Raw genomic sequence first — 6,000 nt, forward strand, 5'->3', positions numbered from 1 at the left:
GATTGCGTAACAGAAGGAATATTCATTCCACCATTTCAAGAGCTACCATAACAATAAAGTGGGGTCTACACTACAGAGAGTCAAAGCTGAGCCTATAAATAGCTTCAACCATTCCAATAAGAAGATATACTAGATACGGGCATATTTTGATATTTGTATATTGAGAGAGAGGCTGGTCTGAAGAGCCTGATCGGAGTAGATTCGGGAAGAATTAAGAGACAAAGGCGAGAGGTGAGTCTCAGGGCAAATCCTTTCAACCCTGCCGTTGAAGCTCTGTACCAAGGTCACTTCTACTAGACGAGCAAGCCTGAGAAAGAAGCTCTTCTCTTCATCCATTCCATACGTCGGCAAACAAATCCACCGTCTAGATCTGTGTCAAGACGTTGGCACTCTTCTGTATTTGTTTCTATCTCTTTATCATCAATTGTATTCATCTTCTTAATCTCTTTCATTCACACCATGTATCGACGCTAAATCTTATTATTGAATGTCATGATCAGTTCCATCTTCCTCGTTCTGTCTATTTCCATTCATCCATAAATCACTTTCTCCATGATGTTTTCTTAATCCCTTGGTAATTAATAGGAATTAAGCAAGGAAATTAATCTGTGATAAGGAAATAAATAAGTTTAGCTAAAGCATGTTAGACGACATCTTCACCTGTGAGAGCAGAAGTGAAGATGTCATTCTTCCTGTCAAGAGAAGGTTGGAAGAATGCGTTAACTAAAGCGAGAAATACGTCCAGAGATGGAAGCAACCTTGCATTCATTATGTTCATCCTTGTTTCACCACAGAGATGTGGGAACATGGCCGATCACCGAGAGGTGTACGCCAAGGGAAAGCGGAACCTTAGTTATATCTTTAACGCAATTAATAACTTGCGATGTTTGTACTAATTATCCCTTCTATTTCTGTTTCATACATAAAGACTTACCACCGCATACCACGATCCTTTGTATAAACGCTGTCTCTTATACACATCTAGATGTGTATAAGAGACAGGCATACCACGATCCTTTGTATAATCTTCACGATCAGTCTCAAACTCTGTATCATGTATCAGTATCCTGTATCTTGTATCATAATAGCTTATGTTTACTTTTATGCACTTTTCTCTTATTATCGCAACTTTATTTTACGACACAATTTTACTTTATCGCAATTTAAATTCATGTACAAAGCAATCTTTTATTAATTGTAAAAATTGGTCGCATGTATCATGAATGTAACACAGTAACGACAATAATCCCTGTGTTCGACCTCGGATTACTCTGAGAAACTTACGTTGGATTTATACTTGGTTTCAGCGCAAAGAAACTTGTGTCAACGCATAGCATACTACAAGCATCCCATTAATAATGCATACATCTAGAAGTAGTATCAGATAAAATGTATGACTTGTATCATGCATCATATATTGTAATGCGTATGCCTAAAATAGAAGCATCAAATTTTGCGTTACAAGTTTATGGCGCCGTTGGCGGGGACATGGACTTGTTCATTCATTCACATTCATATTTATCCACATGCTTAAAGACTAAATTTTGCGTTACAAACAGGGATTGGTAATAGTTATTGTTGAGTACGTTTGTGATGTTTTGCAGGACAGATCTCTTTGTACTCTCTGTTTATTGCGAAGAGCAGTCTGATGGTTTATGAGTACTGAAGAGATCCAGAAATTCTAAGCTGACCCAGAGATGAGGTATATTTTTCGCGCAGGAACATATCAGAACCAGATTAAGCGCCGAAATTTCAAGACCTACAGCTGCGGAGGATGCAAGGTTTAAGAAATGTACAACGTATTCTCCATACCTGGTGTGATTCCCGAAGGAAGTAGATCATATCTTTCCCCATATACATTGCGGGATGAGACAGAATGAGAACAATGTTCGTGAAGACATTGTGTAGGCAAGCTGGATCGTCTGCGGAGGTGTGGATTGCGTTCATCATAGAAAATTATCATCCGGTCCATATCTCAATCCTACATTTACATGCTTTCTTAATTACTATCTTTATTGCTTTATGAACTGTGTCATTTAATTGCTTCATTCAATTTGTTTTATTGCTTTATGAAATTATTCCTCATTTAATTCTCTTATGTTTATTTCCGTGTTCTCTTTAATTTCTTTAGCTTTTTTTGTCATAAATGCGTTATACTTAAAACCTAGTGAATGATTGTGTAATAAGATGAGGATTAATACTGCAAGATCCATGTGACTTGCGTTGATGAAAAAAAAATTTAAAAAAATAACAAATAATAATAAAACAATCAACATCTGGTATGCTTTGCGATGATGGGTGCACCTTGTACCAACAAGATACACTTTGTGTTCATCCAATTCAAATGCATTGCATTGAGGGGTGTGTTGCGCTCGTATGTGTTCTTTGCCCGTCCTTAGCAAAAATGCACTATGTTGAGATAGTGTTGTGCTGGTAGAAATATCGTGTGCTCGTCCTCCAGAAATACATTGCATTAAGGGGTGTGTTGCAGGGATACATGAGTTGTTGCCCGTCCTCTGCAAAGATGCATTTGCGTTAATTCTTCACCTTGCGCCCATTCGAATAAAACACTAAAGATAATTCTTTTTGCAAACTGAGAAGTCCAATCGTTTCGTCTTCCAAGGAAATAATGATTTAGCAAACGAAAGGATGTCCTTCTCTGATGCTTCATAAATGTGAGGAGTGTAAACGATAGGTTTTTTAAGTAGCTCGAGGCCTGCCATTGCAGAATTAGCATTGAGCCCATCAAGGCCCAACCTATAAATTCCATCTCCTCCTTCTGTGAGTCCATTTGATCTCATTTGCAAACAAAAACCCTAGAGCACTCTTCATACCAGATTGTTTCCCTCTTCCCAAAACCCTAAAGAATTTCCCAGTACACTTACTCCATCATTCATGGTAGATCAGTCTCCCCAACCATCTTCTTCACCCTCATCACCCTCAAAAGCCCAACTCACTGCACGAGAGGTGGCATTCCTCGCAGCAAGCCATCGTCTTGCCGCTCAGCCACAAACCATTCTTCAAGTCATCAAAAAACCTCGCCGAAAGCCTGTAGCAGTCGTACCACTCCAGTTTAAAAGGGGATAGAGTTCAGAAAGCACTCCACTCCCTACATTCTCCTCTAAAAGTGAAAAGAAGAGACAGGACAATAAGAAGGCATTTGGGAGCATTCTCAGGAACTTGGAGAAAGAAGGAGGACTGCTCGAGGCTGGGGTTGTGAACCAACCACTACCTTTGGAGGAGGAGATGGAGGAAGCATAAAGAAGAAGCGCTCTGGCAATCTTGGATTCTAAGGAAATTGCTAATGCAGAATCCTATGAGGACCCATCAGGGTCGCTTTGGAGGAAGCAGTAGCGGAGAAGCAGCTTGAAGTGGCTGAAGAGAAGAAGAAGAAGAAGAAGATCAAAGAGAAGAGGGCTGAAGGAGATAAGAAAGCCCATCCAATCAAGAAGAAAGAAAGAAGGACGAATGAGAAGAAGGAAAGCAGGCGCGTGAAGAAGGAGGAAGAGAGGAGAAAGAGGGTCGAGAGCCCAAAACTGGACGAAGAATCCACCTCCGTGAGGGAGGACAAGGGGGAATCAACGCAACTAGGAGAACTAGCGCAAACTGAAACATCGGAAATGGTTGCGACTGATGAAGAAGAAGATGTAGATGTCACCCCCTTGATGCGGCATCGCAAGGAGAATGTGCCGTAAGGGTCAACCGTTGACCCACCAATTTTGATAGATGCAATAGAAAAGCAGGAGAGAAGGAGAAAGGAAAAGGAAGAGAAGCAAGAGAAAATGTTGCGGGCACATCTAATCATCGCAGAAGGTAATCAAAGAAGAAAATTACAAGATGAGGTGGTGTGCCGCAACAATGAGATTTCGACAGAAGAGGAAAGAAAAAGGCTCGAAGAGGAACAACACATTTTGTTGGCCTCTGAGCAGTTCGAAAAAGAATCTGAAGAAGAAGAGAGAGAAGAAGAAGAAGAAGAAGGCAGAAGAAGAAAGAAAGAAGAAAGAGGAGAAGGAAAGGAAGCGCCGAGCAAATGTTCAGGGCATAAGAGAGAAGAAGGGCAAGAAACTTGCTGAACAGGAGAAGGAGGAACAATGCAAAGCAAGGGAAAGGAAACAAAGGAAAGAATCCCGCCTTCCATCTACTAAAGAAAAGGGCAAAGCAGTTGTAGAAAGTAGCAAGCCCGCGTTGGCAAAGGGGCGTCCATCGAAGAAGAGAGATAATGATGATATACTGATGGAGATGGGATTTTTCCCCGCACTAATGCCACTACCAGACCTGATTACAAGCATTGTACTAGAGCACAGATGGGAAACATTTTGCTAGTGTCCAGCCATCATCATTCTAAAGGTAGTGAGAAACTTCTACAATGGAAGGCTACATGGCACTAAGGATGTGATGACCATAAAAGGGGAAATGGTGTCTTTCAGCGTAAAAGACATCAATGAATTATACTTGATGAAGAGCAATCCATGCACTGGGTAATAAAATCATTGATGATCCTACTGAAGAGCAGATGGAAGATGCACTACAAACATTAACGCAACCGGGCACCAAGTGGTCGGATTCTCTAAAAGGCATCAGAACCCTGGCGTCCAAGACACTGCTTCCCGAGGCGCGACTTTGGGTATATATGGTAAAACGGCAACTCATCCCGACTTCCCATGACAAAACAATTTCGAGGGATCGAGTCATGGCCGCATATTGCATTGCGCACGACATTCCAATCGATGTGGGCCAGTTGATTGCAAGACAAATTCGAGGTTTTGTAGGGCACATAAGAGGTCAGTATTTCTTCCCGTGGACGGTTTCAAGCTTATGCCTATCATTGGGTGTAGGTATTGATGAAGAGCCAATGGCAGAAGTTCATGGACTCATAAACGTCAAGATTTTGAGGTTGCTAAGATTCCCCACACTTCCCCGAGCTCCCATTGAAGAGGCCCATCATTGATTTAAATATGCCGCAGCAACCTAAGCCAAAGAAACAGTACAAAGATGACAAAGGAAAAGGGAAAGTCCAAGACTCACCAATGCAAGAATCAGTACCCTTGGACCCTTTGCCTTTGATAATTCACCCTCCAAGCCCTCCGCACAACCTTCTTCTTCCCTTCCCAAGCATTTCACCAACCTTCTCCTTGCCCCTGATTCTCCCACCGCATATCCAGTAGCTCCATCCTCACCTTCATCATCATCACCGTAACTTCCCCTTCCACTGTCGCATGTTGATGACCCACGTGATCTGGGTGAAGGCATTTCCGCCCAACCCCAAAACGTCGATGGCGAGGCACAATCTACCATTGCCTCCTTAGCTACTGAACAAGCCGATATGCGAACCCTTCTTACCCAACAACAAGAACTCTTCTCCCAACAACAGACCTTCTTCTGCCAGAGAATAGACACGGTAAACGAGCGAGTCGAAGATTTACAACGCAGTGCTGCCATGACAAGGTAGGTGATGATCAATATTCAACGTAACATCTATACGATCCACTTGAACCAGAGGCAACTAGCAGAGCACAACCCTGAGTACTTCAACTTCTTGACAGCGTATTTTTATGGTCCCATGGTGCCTCCACATCTCCAGCAACATCTACACTTTGAAGAAGCTTCTCGTGTACCACATCAGAATCCTCCTCCGAAACCTCTTCCTTCTCAATAATTTACAATTTTTTTTTTATTTTTTTATTTTTTTTATTTTTTGCGGTCATTCTTTTATTCATAACTTCATTCATTATTTTTCTAGGTAAAGAAGCTGATTCTTTGTACATACTTCAAATTTTATATTGCGTTAATTGTAATTCCTTGTATACTTAGTTAATTTTCAATACAACTAAGTAACAATTCTTTCAAGTATGCGTTAGCCTCTTCTTTATCATCCTTTGTCAACTTTGCGATATTCTTGATCTTTTACTTTGCGTTATTCATTGCATTGCCATGATGTCTAATATGCATACACATAGTAACATTTCCCATACTTTGTATTTTCTAACTAACACTTACTTA

The sequence above is a fragment of the Benincasa hispida genome, unplaced genomic scaffold (genome assembly GCF_009727055.1).
Source record: "Benincasa hispida cultivar B227 unplaced genomic scaffold, ASM972705v1 Contig387, whole genome shotgun sequence".
Lineage (NCBI taxonomy): Eukaryota > Viridiplantae > Streptophyta > Magnoliopsida > Cucurbitales > Cucurbitaceae > Benincasa > Benincasa hispida.